General features: G+C 38.9%; 1 long non-coding RNA gene across 1 annotated transcript in view; it reads left to right on the top strand.

Annotated features, from left to right (window-relative positions):
• LOC109311882 overlaps positions 1–15,609 on the top strand; it is a 187,199-nt gene extending 171,590 nt beyond the window's left edge. The window contains exons 4-6 of the long non-coding RNA XR_002101645.1: positions 4,629–4,709; positions 13,836–13,951; positions 15,530–15,609. This is a non-coding gene — a long non-coding RNA (uncharacterized LOC109311882). The remainder of the gene's footprint in view (positions 1–4,628; positions 4,710–13,835; positions 13,952–15,529) is intronic.
• The last annotated feature ends 8,624 nt before the right edge of the window (positions 15,610–24,233 follow it).

Here is a 24,233-nt window from a genome sequence, read left to right on the forward strand (position 1 = left end):
ATCTAGACAGGCTATCAAGTTGGGTGGAGCAGAATCTGATGAAGTTCAATGTCAAAAAATGTAAAGTGCTCCACCTTGGGATGATGACACACCTACAGGCAACCCCCAACACACCTACAGGCTTGGTGGCACCAAACTGACTAGCACCATGAATGAAAGGGACCTGGGGTAATAATAGACCACAGTATGAATATGAGCCAGCAGTGCAATGCTGTAGCCAGTATGGCAAATAATACTCTGGCATGCATCAATCGATGCATTTCCAGCAAAACCAAGGAGGTGATTCTTCCGCTCTACTCAGCACTGGTGAGACCACAGCTGGAGTACTGCATCCAGTTCTGGGCACTGCACTTTAACACAGACATGGACAAGCTTGAGAGAATCCAAAGAAGAGCCACCCGTATAATCAGAGTCTTACATGGCAAGCCATACGAGGAAAGGCTGAGGGAACTGGGAATCTTCAGCCTGAAGAAAAGAAGGTTGAGAGGGCGCCTGGTAGTAGCTTACCCTTACACCAGGGGTGTACATCAAGGGCTCAGTAAGTAACTGTTCATCAGGGCACCCGAGGGGAAAACTAGGAGTAATGGCCAAAAACTCCTGGAAGACCGATTGAGGTTCAACATTAGGAAAAACTTCTTCACAGTCAAGGTGTTCAGACTGTGGAATAAGCTCCCTCCAGAGGTGGTACAATCACCTACCCTGGACATCTTCAAGAGGAGACTAGACAGTCACCTTGCTGGGGTCACCTGACCCCCAGTTATCTTCCCTGCTTGATGCAGGGGGCTAGACCCGATGATCTTCCAAGGTCCCTTCCAGTTTCACAATTTATGAATCTATGAAATTACGTTTTTCTTCCAATTTCTTGTCTCTCCCCAGTTTTTCTGTTCTTTACCTGTTTCTACGAAATTCATTCCTTTTTCTGCTTTCTATTTTCCCTGCTCATTTTAAAAACAATGAGAATGAGCATAGTGTGGAGGGAAAGATAAATCTTCAGAGGACTGTCTAGCTTTTCTCAGTTTCTCTTTCTTCTGGTTCCCCTCAGTGCCCAGCCACTGTCATCCCAGATTTTCTTAATCCCACTCTGTCTCCCTGATTTCTCTCGCTGTTGCTCATATCCTGGTGGATAGGCTTCCCAGTGCAGGGTCTTCATAAAGGTTTGTTAGCCTAAGCATTCTCTTCTATAGGCATCTCCTCTATTGACGATTTTTACTGTATTGTGCTGGCTGGAACCCAGAGCTATTTTAAAAGCTCCTAAATCTGATTGTTTGTGAACTGTGCTGGCAGAAAAAGCCACTATGGCATGACTGCTCATGAAGCTCTGACTGTGCTTGTCCCCACACCAATGTCAGTGTGACTGCATTTATGTCAAATTTAATGAACATTGCTGACTAGATGATATTTTTTGGTGGACAGCCTTCCTTATTTTTGTCTTTGTAAATCAATATACAAACTGCACAATATCCAAATAGAATTAGTGTAAGGTACATAAAGATTGGTCTCAATGAGCAATTAGCACTTCATTAATATGCAAACAAAATTAATTTCCAGATGTATTTAAAACTCTATCAGAAATTGCATTTTCCCATATCTATAAATTTGGCTTACTTGGATAAAAATAGACCATGGTAGGAGGATTTTTGAAATTTGAGACTCAGTACTGATAGTAGAGTTTCAGTTTATGTAGATATAAAAAGTACAGTGCGTCCATAAACATTTCTAAATGCATCCATTACTGTTACATAGGCATATACTGCATTCCAGTGAAAGCATGCTTACTGTATTTAATGGTAGATTGATTTTTTTGTTTTTCAGATATGTTTCTAGGTATATTTTCTTGAGGTAAAATTGTAAGGTAAAGCACTCCATGAGGCTGGTTAACATGCAAATTAGCATTAGTGGATTGGGTCCCTCAGCTGTCACTCCTAAGAGTTTGTGAAAGACAACTGAATTAAACCATGTTGTTTCAGATTGGTTCCTATAGAACCGCCTTCAGCTTCAACAGGAACAGTGACACCATATGCTATTAATCATCACTGTTATGTTTAGCACTCAATAGACTGAAATTTGCTGTTTTCAGACATTATACACCAGTAGAAAACCTATTATGTATGTTACATTTCACTGTGAGAGGAACACTTAATCCTGTTTTGCTGTCTATAGTTGTTTCAGATATATTTATAAAGAAAGGCCTTCCTATGGGATCCATAAATCACATATTACCTTTTAGCTATGCCATATTTTAAAGTACGTTAGCATGCTAAAATAAAGGTTTGTTACTTTCTCATAATGCACATAAGCTTGCTTTCCTGTGTTGTGTACAGAATATTCCATGTACCACCCATATTGAAGATGGTTGTTATTAAATATGCTGGCTCAGTTTACTAGTAGCTTTAATACACTTCTGTAACGAAGAACTACTTGTAACATCAAAGCACATGGAGACATTAGCTCTTTTCCCCTATAGCCCCTGACCTGAAAGCTTTGCTTTTTATCTTTATATAAAAGGAAAATATGCTTTTCAAAGAAGCCTAGCTAGAGTGTGGATATTTTGTCCATTGTAGAATAATAGGTTGTGAAAGTAATCTACAATTTTTCATCTCTGTTCAGAGTGTTGTTTCTTCTTGGACATTATGGGGTTTTTTGAGCGAAACTCCTGCTTTCAAGTAATAGTGACTGGGAAAATGCTTTCCAAGTCCTGATGTGTCTTTATTTTGATAAGCTTGTTTATCTCAGGGAGGGAGGAGGGAGGGACTGTGCATTTCTCTTGGTGCCCCTTACTCAAAAGAAGAAACTGGGGGGGAAGTGGAATTTTGTTCATCTTTATAATAACAGAAAAAAAATAAAGTTAGAGAAATAACCCTCTCCTATAATAAGTGGTGTGTACTAATGTAGTTAAATGAAGTGAATGTCTGTAACGGAGCCAACACCTACCAAACAGAAATGCAGAACCTTTGCTTGCATGTTTATATTTAATGTTCTAAAGATTTTTAATAAGAAATACCAAGTTATTTGTCACACACATCATTGCCTCTGAAACTGAGATTTATGGATTGGTCCCAACATTGGCTCTGTATGTGTGCATATCAGATTTTTTCATAATTTAAGCAAAAATAGAGGTATAACAGGTCCTTGTGCCATGTTAGCACAGTTAAGGTTCTTGAGGGAGTTATCTTTGAGCATGTCTATATGTCACTGTACAGTGATGTTGCTAAGGTGCTGCGCTTTAGTACTTCCTTCTAAAGCACGGCATATTATGGGCGGTTACTGCACTGTGTGCACGGCACATGGTTAAATTTTGTTGCTATGTTGCCATAGCAGTGCACTGTACCTGGAGTGTGCCATAATGGCGATATAGCTGGCGATCATGTGTAGACCTGCGTGGTTACTACATCACCATAGCATGCTGTATGGCAATGTAGCACATTGCTGCTTTGCTATAGGGTGACATGTAGATGTGCCCTTTAGGTACCTAAAATTAGGTGCTTGAAGGTCTTCTCTTTCCACTTAGGTTTTTAAGTGTCTATTGCAAAGACAATCACACTTTCCATTAACATCTTTAAAGGACAGAATGAAGCTTAGATCCTTGATTTTACCTATTTATTTCAGGGGCCTGGCTTTAGACTTCCTGGTATATTTCCTGTTGTGTTTTAATAACGGTATGGTCTGGGAAAGTCCAAGAGAGGAGCTTAGACTTCAGCATCTATCCTTCTGTCCATGATTAAATTGATTCAAGTCCACTAAAGTTACCGTGAAGATTCTTACTGACTGTTGTGATTTGGACCTTACCTTTAAGTGCATGAGAAGTTCCAGTGGCTTCAGTGCTAAGAGCTAAGCATATGCCTGCATGATTTACTTTAGGGCCTTAGTTAGGCATTGTTAATGTGACCTATTAGGAAAAAGTCTGGCTACATAATTAAAAATGCAACAGAGAGCTCCTTAATTTTTAAGGATGTATATCTGCAGAGGTTTTCACATAGTGTTTGATCAGTTTTCACATAGTGTTAGATTTTAGTTATGAGTTAATCCTTTTTTCTTTGCAAATGACTGATTTTTGTGAAATTATTAATATCCTAAGACAAAGATACAGAACCTTCCAATAGGAAAGAGAATATTTTTAGTTTAGCAGTGTTACTAAGTATTCACTATTTAAATATAGTAGGTTTGGAGCTTCCTGTTAGGAGACTCCTACTGAGTGTTTTTTATTCAAAATTGTGTCCTTGAAACTGGCTGTGAAAACTATTTTCTACTTCTCTCACATAGTTAATTGTATTTTACAGGACACATGTCCTCCTATAAGTATTTACATTTTATATATGTACTATTGATATTCCTGCATATGTTGTCATTTATGCATGCCATATCATGTCTTTCTTGATATACTTTTCAGGATCATACAGGGTACTGAAGGAAAATAATAATAATTTTTAGGCTATATTAATCTATGATTAAAACTTTAGAAAATGAAAAATGTTTTTCAACACCAAATGTGAGAATATGAGTAAATTATGTATTGAGCTTGTCTAGATAGGTTAAAGAATATGAAATCTTTTGCAAAATGAATATTTTTGTTTGTATCCAACTAATATGCCAACTTATGGTAACTTACATTTTACTCCTGTTTGCTACAGGTGAAATGGGTGAACATCAGACAGCTCATTATAGAGACAAGCATGCTGCATTCCCAAAGTAGGATGACAGAACAAGTCATGGTACGTATAGTAATTTCAGTGCTACAATACATCTTCAAGCTGTCTGAGGTAAAATGCTTACTAAGCACTGCATTGGAGCTGTCAGAATGCTTCATGGGGTGGTAATTAAATTGAGGCAGTTCTACCATTCATTTTGTGGAACTAAGCCAAAATTATATGTATCCTAGCAATATACTACCATAGACCTTTAGCTATAGAAAGAACACAACATTGTTGCATCTAATGAATTCACTTTCATAGAAAACATTCTACTTCTTGCTGTTGCAATCCCACAACTTGCTAGTTAATGGACTAGTTTTTGCTCATTATACTTAAGGAAACCAGTTATAGTGAATGATACATTATTTAAGGTTGCAAGCAATTTGGGATTGAGACCTAGAGCTGGATCTTCAGTTGTGGCTAAAATAACTGAAGATTGACGGTTGTCATGGGCAAAAGTGGCTTTAAGATCCTGAGGCTGGCTGAGGGCTGTTCTAGCTCTTAGCATAATTTAGAGCAGCCTTGGGACTGCTTTGTATTATGCTGGTTGGCTGTTGCCCCAAGGAGAAAGTATAAGCCATTTTTAGAGATGTGTCAAAAATGTGAAAAAAGGTATTTTCAGATCATCTGCATATCTGCTGTATAAAATGTTATAAAGTAAAATTTTATTGGAAATCCAAGCTGAAGGTTGCTTAATTTGTAGTGAACTGGTCTTTGAATAACTAGTCCAGAAAGAAATGGGAAGTTACTATTCTAATTGCAATTACTATTGCAAGAGAAATCCTTTGAGGACTAGATCAGTATGGTTAAAAAGAAAAGTAAAGTAAGCTTATCACTGGGGATTAACTCTGTACAACTAAGGATAAGTACACTCAATCAAATAATCTGGAAGAATTATCTCAGGTTTGTTCTTCTGGTAGAGAAAGTTACACTGAGCTGTGCATACAGCCATTAAAAAGCTGAGAACCTAAAAAGCAGAGAGGTTGTAGTACTGACACTGTGCAGCTGAGGGCAGGAGGTAGGAGACCTGCACATATCTCAGCATGCTCTGCAGGCTCCCATAGTCCATCTGGTGACAGATGGCATCAGTGCAAAGGGCAGCTCTAATTGGCTGACTCAGACTGCCTATGTTCAGCCGGTTTTCCTACAGCACAATGTTTGGATTGTGAAGAAGACATGTTCTTTCCCTTCTGCAGCAGTGGCAGAGTCCAGTGAATACGTATCATTTAAGAAAATGTTGCATAATAGGAAAATGCCATGAGTAGCATTTCCTGTGCTGCAAAACTGGCTCCCTTCAGATTCGTAAGGTATGTATGGTTATGCTTATGCTTAAATCTTACACGTAATGTTCAGTAAAGTGACAGGATAAAAAAATCCCTAACTGGTTTCGCCCTTTTAGGATTAATTATATTACTGGTTCTTTGCTACAACTTGAGGTTTATTTTGTGGGGCATGAGAAAGCTGAAGACAGGCACACTAAGGGCAGTTATACCATATATGCATTTGTCATGATTAAAAGTATAGCAACATGAAAATTACAAGGTGAAAAGAAAAGAAATATACCAGTGAGGTAAGCAAAGCATCTACCATTACCCACAGTTGTCTTGAAGAGATCTGGGTTTGGCTGGGTAGTTAGGACAACTAGCAAACCAGAAGTCTTCTGGCTGACTTTTTGAATGATTCCTTCAGAAACTCGTTGAGTTAGGCTCAGAGCCTCTCTCTCAGATCTACACATCCCAGAGTTTCCCTTTGGTTTTGTTGCATCCTAAATACTATCCTAGAACATAGGGGTCTTAAGCATGTGGACTGTGGGATGGATCCAGCCTGCTGTTGCTCCATCCAGCCCAGTGGGTACTGGTAGACCATGGAACTTAGGGATGTGGCTAGCAGTAGGTGGGACCTGTCACTGAATCCAGGATGCTTGAGCCCTACTGAACACAACCTGTGATGGGCAAGTGGCAGCACTGCCAACATAGCCCTACTGCCCAGCCTGCTGCTGTCTCTGCAGCTGTCTCTACCCAGCTCTGAAGTTGCTGTCACTATGGTTGCTGCTGCTAGTCATGAAGATCCAGCCCACAGAGAAGCCCCATGGTCCTTATCCAGCCCAGGGTCAAAGGTGATTTTGACATGTCTTATATAGGTTACACAGGGGAATATGGAGAAAAGATGAAGAGGTATTTCCCAAGGAAGCCATTGTGCATGCAAGTGCCACTTTTTGCTCAAATCCTGCATCTCTTCAGGAGAACAAATGTACTCTGATAATTAGTTGAGGAGACTGCAGGAGTCTAATACTTGAACAAATTCTCCATATAAACTGATTGAACTCCTATGCATTAAAGAGTATAAAGAAGTGTAGTGTACAATAAGAGCAGATCAAGATGGTGCTTATAGCACAGCTGTGACTTATACTTGGGTCCAAGAAAGAATTTATTAACTTAACTATTTTTAAAAATCATTTCACCTTTGAATCTCAATGCCGGCATGAAAAATAAATAAATCTACTGCTTCCTCATCTACCTTCCAAAGACTTGACTCTCAGCTCAATCTATAATTACACAGCCTAGAGAAGATGCTGCGACTGTTCCTTCAACAACTTTCTTTGGCCTTTTTAATTATGAAACAATGTTTTATTGCTGATATACTTTGATTATTTTTCCTTAATAAATGTTTGGACTTGGCTGTAATCTCCTCGAACAAAGTTAATTTGAGTTCAGAAGTCTTTTTTCTACATTTATCCATTGTTTACCTCTGATTTTCATTGTTTGAAGCAAATTATCTCAGTGTTTATTTGCCTTTTTACTCTAGTAAACCTTGGTAGATACATTTTTACATTCTTTGATTTAACTCATGTTTTCAATTCCCATGGTGTGCTTACTTTCTTCTATTTGATCTAGATTACTCAATTAACTAAAGTTTTTATTTTCAGATGAATCTTTCTGCTTGTTTGCTTTTTAAATAGTGAATTGTAATGTTATTTGCAGTACTAAAATGAATGCCTTAATTGTGCAAAGACTTATTACCTAACTTTTTACACTGTGAAATCAAAGTCCCTTTGAAATCAGAGGGTAAGCACATGGTAGTAAATCTTTTTTGGATCATGACCTTTGGCTGGATCATCCTTGCTATTGAAAAGAACTTGTGTTGAGGGCTAGAACTCAAATGTGAAAATATACTTTGAATTGGAAATGATTGTAAAAATATACTTTTGAATTAGAAACAGGATTTTAAACCACTAACAAATATGGCTTAAGTTTTGGGGAAATGATTTTGTGCCCTAGTATTTTAGTAATTTTGGATAGTCTTTTATACTTCTGAAATTTAGCAACTGTTTTATTTTTTACAATGATGTTTCATGGTTCTTAGTTCTTAACATAAACTAGTGTGTTTGATTTTTTTCATTCTTTTACTCACAGAAAAGCAACTATAATAATAGGCAGAAATTAGCTTTCGGCCAAAACTGTGCATGAAATTCATGCATGCAGACTCATTGCACCACAGTCAATACAGAGATTAAAGGCTTCCTAAATATATACTGATGAAGCATATTTTGAGGATTCTAAGGGAACTCTTCTAGTTTATCATATAATCACTGATCCCTGGAAGAACTTGGAAACTATATTTCAACCCATAGTCACAATTTTATATATTGATGGGTTGCCTCATGGATGCACTGGGGTGCTTCAGCAGATCCACTGTATGAAGGGCCAGATGAACAACACAGCTCTAGCACATTTTGTATATTGAAATTGTTTATAATTGGTTCTCAGTTACTGTTCTTACCTTTTATTCACTTTCATGGGACTTGTAGGTTCTCCTTCAAGCATAGCTGGGGACACTAGAAGGAAAAAGCTCACGTGAGAAGAACAAGGTATTTTTAATCTGTGAACCTTATTTGCTTAAGTAGGAGATATTCTCCAGGTCAATAAATCTGCAGAAGTCAGTCATATTCTATACACGCAATGATCACAACTCTTTAAACTGTCACACACTTCCACCTTGGCTTTCCATCTTGTAATTCAACGATTAACAGTCTTTGCTTACCTTTCAAAAGGAATCCTCTGTTAAACTCATTTGTTCTGGCAAAAAACCATTTAAGTCTTATTCTCATAAAGGTACTGAGCTTTTCCTTCATGCCTACCTATGTAAGACTGGACTCTAGATGATCGCGGTAAAGACAGTATTATTCAGAGTCACCCAGGAGAGTCCGGCCTGAGGAGTGGTCCTTCTTGTACTGTGTGCTTACATTTCTTTTGCACTGTGATCTTCAACTGTCACTGCAGATTACTATGTACACTGGTCTCAGATTTCTTTCACAGGTCATTAACCTGTCTTCATTTTACCTCAAGCCACATTCAAATTAAGGAAGGCCAGGCTGCCTGCTTTTAGCTAAGTGCTCTAAATGATTATTTTCAGGATCTAATCAATCTGTAAGTTCCACCAGACCTTATATTTCTCTCCTTTTTGTAGTCTGGAAATATTACCAGAGCTCTGTCCATCTTGGCTCAAGGGCAGTCTAAGCGATACTTAGGACCTTGCTGGTGTTTCCTATGTGGGGATGGTACAGCATATGGATCCAAGGAAAACTCTACCTCTATCAATTATTTTTTAAAGATTATTACTTGGAACTCAAGCAGAAGGTTCACATAATGTTATTTAACATCTGTATCTGATACCATGGCTAAGACAGAAGTACAACTCCCTGCTGTAACGGAAAAGGTTTTGCAGGAAACGTTCTGAGTTGCAATGATCCGTGGAACAAACAGAAGTTCACTCTTGGTTGCAGGGGGAAGGGCAATCTAGCTTTTGCCTGGGAGGCTGCAGCCAGTTTCCTCACCAACAACCCCATCTCTCTCCCAGCCTGTTCCTGTTTCAAAACGGGAGGGGAGAATGGGAGGAGAGGGAGCTCATTCTAGGGGTTCCCCAGCCAGGGAAGGGTCAGGGTGGGTGAAATGGACTCCCTCCCCTTGAGAAGGCAATACACTGACTCTACCCTCCAGCAAGGGCTGAAAAGCTCCCAGACCTAACTCCCTCCATTCCCTTTCCCCACTTCTGTTCTAAAAACAGCTTGAGGCTGGGAGGAAGTGCAGATAGAAGTTGCAAAAGATGCTCTGTTTTGAAAAAGTCCTCATCTGACCTCTCATGCAGTGAGGGTCAGATTTTCACCAGATTGGCCATTTTTGAAGCTGTCTGCAGCCATGAACCTGCATTTGGTCATGGCTATAAACTGTTTTCTGTGACCATATTGGGTAAAAATTGTCACTTCTGTCTGTGTGCCATGTTCCCTCATCTCTTCAAGGCTTCCTGGGTGGGAGGGAAAAAATCTAAAAGAGCAGAAGGAAAAGGATGAGTTAATGTGACACCTACTGATGCTTTTTTCTAAAGATTTCAGACTTCCAGACTTATCCTAAGACTGTTGATCATTCTGGACAATATCATGAATAGCCATCATTACATAACTCAGTAACTCAATAACTGTATTTTACTGAATGGAGCCAAGGCCTAAATGTTCATAGATTCGTAGATGCTATGGTCAGAAAGGACCTCAACAGATCATTGAGTCTGACCTCCTCCCTAGGCAGGAAGAGTGCTGGGGCCAGATGACCCCAGCCAGTTGCCTATCGATCCTTTTCTTAAAGACCCCCAAGGTATGGGAGAGCACCATCTCCCTTGGAAGCACATTCCAAAATCTGGCCATTGTTACTGTGAAGAAGTTCTAGACTCTTCCTTGAACAATGTGCTAAAGATTGTTCCTTGCTGAGGCTTCTCCTTGGGCTAGAGCTGGCTCAGTGCATACTGCATTGCTAGGGCTGCACCTTGAGGTTATGTCAGGGCTCAGCTAAGCTCCAATATGGCTGCAGCAGCAGAATCTGCCCCAGCAGGTTGAGGGCCTCCCTTCAATACAGTGAAATGATGAGATGAGGAGGAATGGGAATGTAACCCTGCATATGCTGAAGGGTTATCCTGGTGCTCCTGCCTATGCTGATGCTGCAGGAAGAATTGTCCACAGACAGACAGCAGCTAAGGGCCTAATGGAGCAAACAAGTTGTTGCTCCCTCCTACTGCAGCTGCCTGTGTTTATGCTGCTGGCAAGAAAAAAAAATACTATTTCTTTACTTTGCCTTCTGAAGTCAGAGTGTGTATCTTATCTGGTGGCATGTGGTATGCAAGTAAATGTGGTAATGTTCCCCTAAATCACAAGTATATTAGAGGGATTTCTTCATGTTTTTATGTGCTTTTGTATAAAACTTCTTATAAAGCCTAAATTATGTAATAACCCAGGTTTCCTCAGAAATTGCTTGCAAAACATCTATTATAAAATAGAAATCAAATATGTTGATGGTGATACTATTTTTAAAGCTGCAGCTCTTGGGATTCGTTTGACATCTTATATAGTGTTTACTATGTAGTTGTTTGATACTTACCTTCTAGTTCTGTGAATTTGAATCTTCAAGAAGATATTGCTTTGGTATCTGTTTTATTCAGAGATAAGAAGAGTTATTGTTATAAAGGGACTCCTTAATCTTGGGTCAGTCAAATCTGTTTTTAAGCCAGCAAATGCTCTTCAGGAACAGGCATTAACAAGAAGAGATTATGTGGTAACCTGTTGTTCTTTATATCTCAGCATCCCTTGACAAGGCTTACCAAAGGTCAGTGTGTTCAGAAGACAGTACTGGAAAAAAAATCAAATGTAACTTCGCAAGGAACCAAAAATTTTGCTACTGAGGAGGAATTCTTCACTTATATGGCTAAGCACGTTAGATCTCTTACAGAGAAATTTAGAAAATAATTGTGAATCAGTCATAGAAGCAAGAATAAAGAACTATGCGAGTAAAGAAAAGGAGATGGGGGTAGATGCATTCATGGTGGGATCCAATCTAAAAAAACCTGTCACTTCCTTGGAAGTCAGAAAACAAAACTGAATTTTTGCCAGCTGTCTATTATGTTGTGACATTGTCTAATACAGCACCTTAATTTTCCTTCTAACTGGGGCAAGAGAGAGACCGCCATTCATATTATCTGTCTTCTAACAGTGTGACTTTATATATAAATCCTTGTGATATGTACTTCTCATCATTTAGGGGTGTGAACTCTAACACTCTCTGCTCAAAGTGCTCAAAATCTAACTCCATTTATGATTGGTAATGATGGCGGTCCCTTGATATGAGGGTAACAGTAAATAGGGAAGTCATTGATGCATCCATATATAACCAAGGAGGTCTATTCAAGGTCCTCATGTTCAATTACAGACAGGGCAGGTAGTTTAAGGAGAGAGGAGCTGATCACAGTGATATTGGATCACATCTCTTTCTTTTGGCTCTTATCTATCCACCTCCATAATGAGGTGAGTTTGCTCAGAAATTATGATAAGTATGCATTAAATTAGTTTGCTGATCTGAACTTTTTCTACTGTCAGATCTTTCTCCATTTTTAAAACCAAATGCAAGCCAAACCATTTTTAAAAAATTCTGAAGTCATCATATAATATGTGCTTTTCTCTGTTTCTTGTTTCAACTCAGAACTGTAAGGAAAATATTTTGAGAAAATTATTCTTCCATTATTTTTAGCCAAGTCCAGAATTGGGAACAGAATAGAATTTTCAAAAATCCTTATAGGACTTAGGACCACAAGTAACATTTACAAAAGAGATTTTGGGGCAGAAATTTACAGGGATTTAGGTGTCTAACAATACTGTTAGGATTTTGTGTGGTAATGGGTGCTAATTCCCACTTGTCTCTGTTGCACATTGAAACTTAATATTTTGAAACAAAAACAACAGGTACCTAGTGTTATCAATAAGTATTTAAATACCTTTGGGAATCTAGCCCCTACGGACACCTACAAATGTGTCCAATTAGTACATTATGCTAATCTATGCTATTATGCTATACTATCTATTAGTACACTATGCGAATCTGTTGGCTATAGAGCCACTCACAATCTTACCCTACAGCTATTACCTTATGGGGTTAAAAGGTGTTAGAAATTTTTATAATAGGTTACCGCCTAAACTTGGGTTTACCCAATAAGCAAATCATACCACATCACTTTGGGGTCTGAGATTAGCATTTTCTCTGCCTAAATTCAACTTACTTGGTTACTTCCTTTTGGAATTTTTTGAAATGTGTTACTTATACCTTGTGGTCAGGTTTGTCATTTTTACTAACCTTTAAGCAAAAACTGTTAGGTCAGCTGAAGTTTGCAGTTTTGTTTTCTAATTCCACTTCTTGGGGCTTATGTTAGTCTTATGATTGGTACAGACAGTTAATTTTAACATTACAGTTATACTTATGACAGACAGGATACGTTTGCAGGAAACAATTTTGCAAGCTTTGCCTTAGCTAATATTAACTATTATGCCATTGCTAGATGCTCTCAAGAAGCAAGTTTTTTTTGTTTTAATTTGCTCACTAACCCCTTTGGTTCTAGCCATCACATGGAGCGGCCACGGCCCCTTCTCCAGGGCCCACTTAGTGCTGGTGACATGGTGCTGCCAGCTTTGCTTCCGGCCTCTCACCACATCCCCACTCCCCACCACCCTGCTGCTGCCTCCACTGGCTTCTTTACATCTGGGCCTCACAGAGGCTGATTTGCCTTGGGGGCCACACCTTCCTAGGATTTGGCCCCCCCTCAAGCATGTATAAAGACACCGTACAAGACTAAATCTTCTTGATTTTTGGTAACATTTAGCTTCAATAAAACAAAATTTTCAGAGGATTTAAATGCCTAATTCCTATTGATTTTAATCTGAGTTAGGTGCCAGAATACCTGGATCTGGGCCTTGAGTGCCTAATTTACTTCTGAAAATGGGAGTTGGGGTCCTAAATCACACACTGCCTTTTGAAATTTTCCCTGTAAATTTGTAGGGGCCTGAATTTGCAGGATTCAGGTTGTTAATCAATTACTGTAGATCATCAAAATATGTGTAAAGTATGGCAAATATTTAAAATATTATTATCTAAACAAATGTCAGAACATTTTTCTTTTAAATGAAAAATTGTAAACATAACAGAAATATGTATTTTTGCTTTTGGCAGTCAAATGTGGTTTTTAATGGAGTTTAAATAAATGGAGTTTTTATAACAAAAAAGCAACCGTAAAAGCAGTGATTATATTTTTCATAGTTCATTTGCCTCCTTTGCCCTGCAGATCTTGTACAGAAGGAAAATGAGATCCCTAGTGAAGTCTACAATGTCACTGACTCTGAAGAAGGTCTCAGAGACCTGTTAGTGTTTAATGATCCTTATTGGCCTGTACAAGAATGGGTATGACCTACTAAAATAGACATGTGGTTCTTTAGAACTATTAACAATGTAATTTTCTTCATGTGTTAACTTCATAATCAAGGGTATAGGTTGTAGCTATGTTGGTCTTTAGGACATAGGAAGACCCAAAGAACCTTGTCTGCCAACATGATAATAATGCGTTCCTTAAGTGCTGCATTTTTCAGATTAGGTGAATTGCCAAAATTGGGTGCAAAGTTGCAGACAGTTATTTAACAAACCATATAATTTTGATTTTTTTTCAGTTTATGAAGTGTCTCATAAAAACTAAGTCAGTCACCCACTTAAGACATCTAACTTGTTCTGAATATCAGCCATTGTTGCTTTACAAGGCGTAGCAGTATTACACAATTTTAATTATAATGAAATTATGGCTATGACCATATTTGGGTTGATGAAGCCAAATGGCTTTAAGATAATTAGCACATCTGATAATATACTATATTAGACAATAGATCTCTGGGCCCCTGCTTCCTCCTTAAAGTAAAATATGGACTGTGAGAAGCTTTACTCATAGGAGTTGAATGCTGCAGTGGCATGTTACCAACTCTGAGAGCACGACATTTGTTTCTCCAGGTACAAGTAGCAGTGGCACACCTTGTGTAATGGGAAGAGACACAATTTTCTGCATCATACTTTAGAACCCATAGTGCCTTTACATGCACATGTAGAGGGACTTTAGAATCATACCAAACAAAATGTAAGTGTATAGTAGAGCAACTCCTAATGTAGAGATAACCCAAGTGCTCCGAGTTTGTCCAATCAATCTTTCATTGGGTATGCCCTGTACAAACATAAAAAATATGTTTACCAAATGAATAGCTTAATGGCTTAGTAGTGTAGAAAACTTAAATCACAGGTTCAATTCCAACATCATTGACTGACCCCTTTATATTTCAAAGGTAGATTAACATGTAGCATACCCTATAGGGAAGCTTTCTTAAATGACCTTAAAAACAAGCATTCTATCTTCACTGTATAGATAAGGCAAGTGGTTCTTTCCAAAATATTTGGCACTCAAAACTATAACTTACCCCAACTCTGTGTACCAAGAGGTGGCAGCATATTAATAGAGCTGTATTCAGACCATTGTGTAATTTGTGGGGCCCTTGGCATGAAGGCGCTATGTAACTGTTCATAGTATATTATGCAAATGTAAGAAAAAGTTCAAGTAACAAAATGAGGTGGTGCTGCTCATTTAAACAAATATTGTTTTAAGTGGAATAATATATTTTAAGTAAATTAAAAAATAATCAAAGGCCATAATAATGACAATCCTTAAAATGTCTCAACTGGATAATTAACTAACTTTAGCTCAATATTCATTCCCTACGTATCTCTTATAGTGGGAAAATAATTAGGGGAAGAAGCATACCTGACAGAAAATGTAATCTTTTTAAATCTGACTACACTTATCACTATTAAAAAGCCTGCATTTGCTAAGCAGGTCCTCCTAAATATACTAAGATACTATTTTGATTTGATATTTAGAATATTTAGAAGAATAAATAATTGTGGTTTCTGTGTGGTAACCAAAAATAAATGCTTACATTTTCATAGTCACAGTGAGACTCCAGAAGAGATTGAGGAAAAACTTTTGGTTGCATGAAACAATCTGAAGATAAGTCCTGTTTGATCAGTGGTCCGCATAAGTGCTGAGTTTGAAATTATGAATGATTGAATGATGAGAATGATTGATGGGCCTCACCCCAAATATCTTACACTCTACGTACAAGACAGGAGACAACAGATGAATACAGTCATAGAGAAAAGCAGAAGGGGACATTGAGACAGTGTTAGTCAGGATGGCAGGCAGTAGGGCTGTGTGAAGCTTTCGTCTCTGATTTGATGCAGTGGAGATTTGGCCCAATTCAGTGGCTAAATCTCTGAATCCAAATCAAATCAGGAGACTGTTTAATCTCTCCGAATTGAATCAGACCCCTCTGAATCGACTCAGAGAGATTTGGAAAGATTCAGCGGTTCGGACTTAGACACAGCTTTAAAAGTTTTTTCTATGTACCTCAAGGTACCAGGCAGCTCATCAGCACTGTGATGCTGGGGTGGATGGACTGTCTCATAGGAGCACACTCAGCAGCACACCCAGAAGTGGACCAGAACCACTTCTGGTCCACTTCTGGGTCCCCTGGGGAGTGTGCTGGGCCCCCCCTGCCACATCCCCTGTCTTGGTGACTGGTCCTCCTGGATTGGGGGAGGGGGGGACCTGGAGTCCCCCTGCAGCTGATCGCAGAACCAAAGGGCCATGGGTGTGCCCCCCAGCATGCTCCTGGTGGACCTGGAAGTGGACCAGAAATACTTCCAGTCCACTTCTAGGTTTGCCACCAAGCACATGGAGGGGGCCCCCTGCGTTCCTGTGCGGCTCTCCATCTACCCCAGCATCGCAGCATTCATGAACTGCGCCTGGTACCTTGAGGTATGTAGAAAAAACATTTAAAGCTGTGTCTATGGCTGAATTGCAGATTCTCCAAATCAGCATCGAATTTCAGATTCAGATTTGGCTGAATCAAATCAGGGACAGTGATCTGAATCAACAAATAGAATCACTGTTCCTGATTCAGGCTGATTCTGAATCGAATATGGCCCATTTCGCACACCCCTAGTAGGTAGTGGTCCTAGTACATCAGAAATTCTAATTCTTGTCAAGATTTCTTTAGGTGTCATAGCAAAAATAAAGGTTTAATGAAGAAGGATTAATTTGGGGTTCAGCGCTACTGTTAGAAAAGCTGGTGTCAAGTTGTGGTCAGATCAGCTTTGTTCATCTCTGCATAGCCAGAAGGTTGCACCCATTTCTATTGATCGTGGACAGTAATTGTGGCTTTGTTAGCTCTGGATGAAAATAATAATACTGTGAAACATTTTACATGGGAATATATCTTAAACCTGTCTGGAAACTGCAGCTGAGGCAGATTTTAGCAGTTTGCTTGTTAATCAGTGTATCATCCTATGAGCTTAGTAAATGGGTGTTCTATGATTTGTATTGGCAGCCAATATTGTTCTAGGTTGATTTTTTTTGTATGTCCTAGGACCCAAGTAGCTAAGAGATTCCCTGTCTTCTCATCAGTCACTGCTGCAAAGACTCCTAGGCTAATGTTTCACTGGTAGAAAAAAAGAGAAGCTGTTGGAAGTGTCATCCATTAGTGTCATGCTTTTGGAACTCACTTCGATGACTAATCCTACAGTTCTGAGGGTGAAAATCCTTCAAAACACTCTTAATTAGGCAGGGAAATAACTGGTTTATAGTTCAGGTGCCAAACTGAGAAATCAAAATAAATTTAAAAAACCCCCAAACCTAGCTTGCCTAAAACTGTTTTTTCCTGTTGATACAAAAAGCAGAGACATTATATTTGGTAGCAAAAAAGATTAACCAGTTATCAAAGAAAATGTTTTGTTCTCCTGGAATTGTTTCAAGAAAGCAAAAGAAATGAAGTACTAATTCACAAGGCTGCCACAAGAGAAGCCGCCCCCTTCTTTTAATCCATTAACTCAGGGATTAGGGCACTCATTCAGGATGCAGGAGATCCAATTTAAATCAGTTTTCTACTTGAGGGGATTTTAACCTTTTTCTGATCTCTCTCTGGAGGCCGAAGCACTTGTGGTTAGGTTATTCTGGAGTAGATTACCCCACGGCCTCCTGCTGATGCTGTTCCAGTTTGTATGATTAGTTAAACATTCACTAGGCACAGAATCGAAACAAGGTGTGCCATGGCCCAAGTGAGTGCCCTAACCAACAGGGTAGGTAATAATTTTATCTCTCATTCTTATTCTCTAGCTATGCCTTCATGCTACAATGCAGTGTTTTGTTAGCTCAGCTACCAGAAGCAGGTTAGGTATGTTAACATTTTGCTCTCCCTTGTCTAATACTTTGCTGATAAACTCATTAGGCATGTCTACATGAGATGCTTACTATGGAGTTACCTAATTAGCTCTGCAGTAAAATACCAGTGTCTACACTTGAGACCCTGTTAGGCCAAAAGAAACTAATAAATGCTGCCATCAGCTAGTACTGCCCAAAACAAGCACTGTCCCATGGTGGAGGGGAGTAGGTTGTAGCTGTGTTGGTCTAAGGACATAGGCAGACAAGGTTCTTTGGATGAATCTGATATCTTTTATTAGACCAACTTAAATAGCTGAAAACAATTATTAAGCAAGCTTTTGGGTTCAAAAACCCTTCGTCAGTCTAAGGAAGATTCAGCAGTGAAACACCAACTGCGGAAACTTCCTTAGCCTGACTGTGGTATCATTTGTGGGAGAACCACAAAAACATGGAATACGTTTCAGTTGTTTGATTGTCTGAAGGCACTGCTTTTACTTCATAATGAAACTAACAAAGGGGGCCCAGATTCAGAAGTCTGAATTTTGTGGCACATAGCTGCTTTTTTGTGTAAGGGAATGTGCTGTGGTGCATTGCCCTCTCACAAGTTCTGGGAAGCATCATTCCTTGAGCAGGCCCAGCAGACAGAATGCAGCACTTGACCTTTGGGTCTTGAAATTGTGCTGGTCTCTGCAGAGCAATGAAGCTACAACTGAGCCTTCTCTTAGTTTTCCCAGTCTCTTTTTAGAGGCCATCACTCATAGCAGCTGGGTAATCTGCATAGACTGATACACTACAGTATTTTTCGAATCCTTGGGCACTTTGACTATTCCCAGACGTTAAACCTTTGCCTGATGTCAGGGATTGAAGGGATCAGGAAGGGAGATGCCACCTGTGCACTCTTCCTTCCTTTTACAGCTATGCAGGACTCAGGCAAAATTTAGTGATAATTCCTCAGGGCACTATGCCATCTCCCATGTCATGTTCAGTGCACGCAGAGATCACTGATGGCTGACAAATAACTGTTACAGCCAGATCACTGGTTTCTAACTTTTAGAAATTTTGGATTTGAATTTGAATGAGTAGTAGGTACAAAAATGTCTTTGGATTGTGATGTGCTGGGGGAATTATATATAGAAATATCCCTTGCACAGTGTGGTCAGATAAGATTCCTTAATTCCATTCCACCATTCTCTGAGGGATGAGTCAAAACTGAAAGGATAATGCATTCAGTAAGTTGTTTCTTTCCCCCCTCCCCCAAGAACTGATGCACAGCAACTATAGGGGGCAATGCAAGCTCATCATCCAGGCTATGTGTACAATGCATTCCTAGCAATTGCACATTGTAATAACAGGTTGCAACTTTCAGGTCTGAAATTTCATTTCTTGCTTTTGAATAAGTTGATTTGCTACCCAGAGCTATGAACTGCATGGTTATTTTGACTCTAAAAATCAGGGTTTTTTTCTGCTTGCACTGCTTTTAGTTATTAGTTTTTTCTTTAGTAGCCAGTTTTTTAATACGTATATTTCAACTGAGGAATAAGTATTTAAAAGGGGAAAAACCAAAATCAAACAAAATAAAAATTATACGTTTGAGGGAATAAACACTGAAATTGACCAGGAAGAAATGCTCACGGTTTGCGCATGCTTCTATTTAGTTCTATGGTTCAGTCAAACCATCTGTCAGTGTTTCTGACATAATTTAATTTCTTCAAGTGAGTTTCTTTCTGACATAATTTATACTTCTAGAAGTAAATCTAAGTAAGGGTGTGGAAATCAGTTTCATTTAATCTTTTTTTTTGGAATTTTCTAAGGAACATGCATATATGTTTAAAAAACCTGAATGAGAGAGAAGTTGTCATAAAAAGAGTCTTTTATATTTTAAATTAATCACTTTTATTTTACTTCTGTTAATTGAAATGCACTTTACTGCAGGAAAAGAGTAAGGAATGAAAATAATGATCGTTTCCAACTCTTGCTAATCAACAGTGTAATACAGAAGTATATGTTTATACTTTCTTTCCTCAACCCTTTTATCAGTGGTAAAAGATTGTTTACCAGAGACAGAATTAAACTTCTGTTAACTTGATTTAAAATTTTCTGTTACAGTCTACTTTGTATTGTTTCCATTCTGTTTCACTGTAAAAAATCTTTTAGGCTATTTCTACTTACTAGAGTTTCCCTGCAGGAAAAATGATGTAATGTTCAGTACAAGCAGTAAAATGCACTTTCTGTAAGTTAAAGCTGATGGATATATAATTTAAGTAGATTTTGCTCTTAAAAATATAGCAGAGAGGTCACTTACACAGAGATACCATTTGGATTTCTCTTACAAGAGGAAGACAAAGGCACCTGTAATCAAGATTGATATTTATAACTGGAACTGTAAACACCCAAGCCCAGATAAACTAGTTTAGTCATTACAGCCAGGTACAGACTTTACACTTTTACTAGTGTAAGTGATTGGAAACCAGTCTATACCCATAATGGAACAGAAGTTTGGTGCACACAGACTGGTTTAAAAATGGCAAAACCTGGTCTAGGATTTGCTGGCCCCTACCTACCAAAGGTCAAATGTGTGTTCTGTTTGCTACTGATCTAAACTATGCCGCTTACAGAAAACCCTGTAATTTATATTGATTCTGCCTCAGGCTTTTGAATATCTGTACTTAGCCTACAAGTCCAAAGCTTAACTCAGATTCACCCTGGCGGCAACTTTTCCACATGTGGAGGTATCAGGCTGTGGGGACTACAGAAGTGGCCAAAATGAGATATTGCTTTTGAATATTTTTTCTTTTTTCCGTTTAAATTCAAAACTAAAGATGTAATTTAAAGGAGGTGAAGGCCCCTGTGGCCAGCCCTATGAGGAGAGGCTGAGGGACTTGAATCTCTTCAGTCTCCACAAGAGGAGACTGAGGGGGGATCTTGTGGCTGCCTACAACCTTATCAGGGGCCAGCAGAAGGGACTCAGGGAAAGTCTGTTCACCAGGGCCCCCCTTGGAGTCACCAGGAACAATGGCCACAAGCTGAGGGAGGATAGGTTTAGGTTGGATGTTAGGAAGAACTACTTCACTGTAAGGGTGGCCAGAGCCTGGAAAAGGCTTCCCAGAGAGGTGGTGCTCTCACCTTCCCCGGAAATCTTCAAGAGGAGACTGGATGGGCACCTGGCTAGGGTCTTATGACCCCTGCCACCCCCAGAGCTCCTCCGTGCCCATGGCAGGGGGTTGGACTAGATGATCTGTCTAGGTCCCTTCCGACTCATTGATTCTATGATTCTATGAATCAAAACTTAAATTTAGTACTTGATTATACATGTACTAAATAAATGTGCAGTAATCACTGTGTCTCATGTAGACATGCCCACTGGGTAACAAAGAACATTAAAAAGGTGAAACGGCTGAAACTTATCTCAGAAAAGAAAGTGAATGTTCTAGGAGTAGGTCAGACTTTACACAGGTAAAGACAATGTCTAACAACAGGCTTCAAGAGCAAAGTAAAAACCCTCCCAAAAACAATAAATCAACTTAACAAACATGGATAGAGCCTGGAGAATGATCTTAAAAATGAAGATTTTTATATTTAGCAAAATAAATATAGCATAAAAAGGGAAAAAAGGAAATCTTCCATGATTAAGCAGAAACAGCTAGATCCTGCTCTACATATTAGAGCATCCACGTTGACTTGAGTATCTAAATGTCATTTTATTCCATGCTGTCCAATTGCCTGAAAATCCATTAATGAATCTACTTTTGTAGTACACTGGTGTCTTACTCATGAGATTGAGTTACAAAAATGCAGTCAGTTGGAGAATACTCGCACATCTTTTGCTTAACTGTTTTTTGGGGAATCAAGCAGAATGCAGTAGAATTGCACATAGGTAGAATGGAATCTGGCTTAATATGTAAAGTATTTTATCTTATTAGATGTTCCAAAAATACCAGAATTTCTCCTCAGGCAACACAGATCTCAGAATGCAACCTATTGTAGATAAATAGGTGTATCCATAGTGTATGCACACCTTGAATACTATGCCCCGTTCTGGTCCCCTCTACTCCAAAAATGATATAGAAGAACTAGAAAAGGTCCAGAGAAAGGCAGCAAGGATGATTAGAGATATGGAAGGGCTTCTATATGAAGAGAGACTAAAGAGACTAGGCTTATTCAGTTTAGAAAAGAGGCACTAGAGATAATAAAGCTTTACAAAATACTAAATGGCAAAGAGAAGGTAAATGAGGATTTATTATTTACTGTCTTTCACAAAATGGTAACTAGGGGTCACAAAATGAAACTAGTAGGTAGTAAATTTATACCTAACAAAAGGAAGTTCCTTTTCACACACTGGGCATGTCTACACATGCCCCACATGGTGCAGTTGTGATTGTGCCATTATTTAGTATTTGCTTTATGACAGAATTGTGCAACATACGGCCCATGGGCTGCCATGCAGCCCTCCAGGCTGTTTTTTGAGGCCCAAGATGCTGCGATGGGAAACAAAAGTAAACACTGTACTTTCATTTCGTGGGGGTGATCTGATACCGCTTCCTGTGAGGTCTTTGAATACAGCTCACCGGCCCACTGGGTGATAAAAAGTTCATGATCCAGCCCCATGTTCAAAAAGATTGGACATCCCTGCTTTAGAAAGTACTAAATGATGGCGTAGTAACAGCCATTATTGCACCATCCGGGGGTGTGTAGTTATATTTAGCAGCTATGTCACCATAGTGATGCACTATAGCAATGTAGATCATCGCTATGATAACATAGTGTTGGCATCATGGTGTGTACCTGCTGAGAGTATGTTGCCATAGTGATGAGCTACCTCACCTTAGCATGTCACTATAGTGATGTAATGTCATGTGTAGGTGTACCCACTGTGTAAGTGTGGAACGCATTGCCATTAGATGATGGTTTAGGCAGATTAAAAAAGGGATTAGATAAATTCCTTGAGGAAAGGGATATCAGTAGCTATTGAGATGGGAGTTAGAGTTATAGCCCCTTAATCAAAATTTCCTAGACCTTAAATGAAGGGCTTCAAGTGAGAGAGGAGCAGTGGAAAAAACCCGGCCATACCCTTGCTGCCACTTGCTGCCACTTGCCCTGTCAGCATCCACTCTCTGCCATTGTGTAACACAGGATACTGGGCAAGATGCACCTATGGTCTGACCCAGTAAACAAGTCCTATGTTCTTGAAAAATGCACATTAAAAATCCCAAATCCCAGGCTGGTGAGTATCATAGCATTGAAATGTATTGATTTATAGCAAGTGAGGAGTTAGGCCAAAATAGTTAAGAAAGTCCGTGTCCACACGAGATGCTGATTGTGCAGTCATTACTGCAAAGTCATTTAGTAAACAAGTAGTAAATGACTGCACAGTAACCTGAATTACTGTGCAGTAGCGCTGATGAATGTCTTTTTTGTGATGTAACTGTGCAGTAGCCTAACACTACTGCACAGTAGTGCTGTCTTATGGTTTTTACCATGTGACCTACTGAGCTGTCAGCATCCCATATAGTCAAAATATTTGAAAAACGAAAGGTCTGAGAGGAAAAGATTTAAAAACAATGGCAATTGAATTGGCTACATATGTAACTATAAGTCTTCTCCATGGCAAAAGGAAAAATAGAACAGTTGTGGAATTTCGTGAGTTAATGTAGCAAAATAATTCAATGTTTTTTGTCTTTTGTTTTTTGCTGTTGAAGACAGCAAGGCAATTCTTAAGGCACTTCTTTTAGAGAACAGAGAGGTAGTTGGAAAAAAAATAAATCTTTTAGAAGGAAGTTACATAGTGACTTGATAAACTCAGATCACTAGCACCAAATTATATGTAGCAGAAGGTTCAGATGGGGCTGAAATTTGAAATGGAGGTATCTGAGAGAAGGTGCAATATGTCTGTAAAGACTAGCAATGATTCCTGATGGGTGATGGGTGGAAGTTCTCTAGCCTGGTGCCTATTTTTTAAGAAGAAACTAGAGGAAACCCAATGAATTAAGACCAGTGAACTTCACCTTGCTTCTGGGGAAACTGATTGAGGGTCTAATTAAGGCTAAAATGGTTCAGCACATGGATAAGTATAACCTGAGAGGGTCAGACCAGCAAAACTTCAGTAAAGGGAAATCGTTCCTCTTTAACCTTTTAACATTCTTTGAAAAAGTTAATAAAATAGTAGATAAAGGTGACCTGGTGAACATAAGTTATTTGGATTTTCAAAAAGCCTCTGATAAAGTCCTTCATAAAAGACTATTAAGGAACCTATATAATCATCAACTAAGGGGCAAAGTCTCATAATGGATGAAAACTGAATAAAAGATGGAAAAAAAGTTGTGTTGAATGTCTTCCCCTTAGAGAGAGGTTAATAATGGGGTGCCCTAGAGTTTCCTGTTGGGGCCATTGTAATTTAATATTGTAATATAATTCTTTGGACACTGAATTTGCTTA

This window comes from Crocodylus porosus, unplaced genomic scaffold (assembly GCF_001723895.1).
Source record: "Crocodylus porosus isolate Cpor-Errol unplaced genomic scaffold, CroPor_comp1, whole genome shotgun sequence".
NCBI classification, from domain to species: Eukaryota; Metazoa; Chordata; order Crocodylia; family Crocodylidae; genus Crocodylus; species Crocodylus porosus.